A 972-nucleotide genomic window follows, 5' to 3' on the forward strand; every position below is an offset into this window, starting at 1 on the left:
TTTTTTTTTTTTTTTTTTTTTTTTGGTATGTGGGCAGGGGGGCAGGGTGAGGATCGAACCCAGGACCTTGTGCTTGCAGAGGCAGACGCAACAGCGCCACTGAGCTAAATCCCCTGCCCTCCCTGTCTTCTTACACCAGAAAGCAAGGATGCTGCTATAGACTATTAGAACCAGGGCAGAAAGACTGGAGCTAAATGAAGATATGCCCCAGTCTGAAGATGGGACACTGGATTTCAGAATGAATAATATCAGCAGGAACTGTAATAACAATAGCAGTAACAAATACCAGGCCAGGGGCTGAGCAGGAGGATTAGTGCAAATTTAAGGGAAGCCTGAACTATACAGTGAGACTCTGTCTCAAAACAAAAAAACAAAAAACCAAACAGTAAAATAAATGCATGAGTGCACAATTCTACTAAAAACAAAAGTGTCATTGATCACTTTTAGAGTATGCTGGAAAAACCAACTCATTATTATCATTTTATTTATTTATTTATTTATTTATTGGATTTTTGAGACAGGGCCTCACTATGTAGTTGAGACTGACCTGGAACTCACTATGTAGCCCAGGCTGGTCCCAAACTCACAGGGATCCTCCTGCCTCAGCCTCCCGAGTGCTGGGATTACAGGAGTGCACCTCTCTGCCCAAACAAAGGAAGAGAATCAAGCATTACCATACTTTCTGTTCAGCAATCCAGTACTGTACTTAATGTGGGCAGAGCTTTTTTTGTTTTGTTTTGCAGGGCAGGGATGGAACCCACGGTCTCAAACATGCCAGACAACAGCTCTGCTGCTTAGCTACATTCCCAGTTCTTAAAATTTTCTGTTAAATCCACAGACGTGTCCCGGCCTCCAAGAGGGCCTTCCCAGCCAGCAGGCTCGATTCCGTCCGGGGCGTGACCCTTCTATCCAGCCGACCTCAGCTAGGATTCGGAGAGGAAGAGGGAAATCAAAAAAGACTGGATCTCGCAA

At 44.8% G+C, this 972-nt stretch overlaps 1 long non-coding RNA gene across 1 annotated transcript in view; it reads right to left on the bottom strand.

The window, feature by feature from the left end:
• Positions 1-848: 848 nt before the first annotated feature.
• LOC117286528 overlaps positions 849-972 on the bottom strand; it is a 1,367-nt gene continuing 1,243 nt past the window's right edge. The window contains exon 3 of the long non-coding RNA XR_004517706.1: positions 849-923. This is a non-coding gene — a long non-coding RNA (uncharacterized LOC117286528). The remainder of the gene's footprint in view (positions 924-972) is intronic.

Source organism: Fukomys damarensis, unplaced genomic scaffold, assembly GCF_012274545.1.
Source record: "Fukomys damarensis isolate Sample0158 unplaced genomic scaffold, DMR_v1.0_HiC HiC_scaffold_17, whole genome shotgun sequence".
NCBI lineage: Eukaryota > Metazoa > Chordata > Mammalia > Rodentia > Bathyergidae > Fukomys > Fukomys damarensis.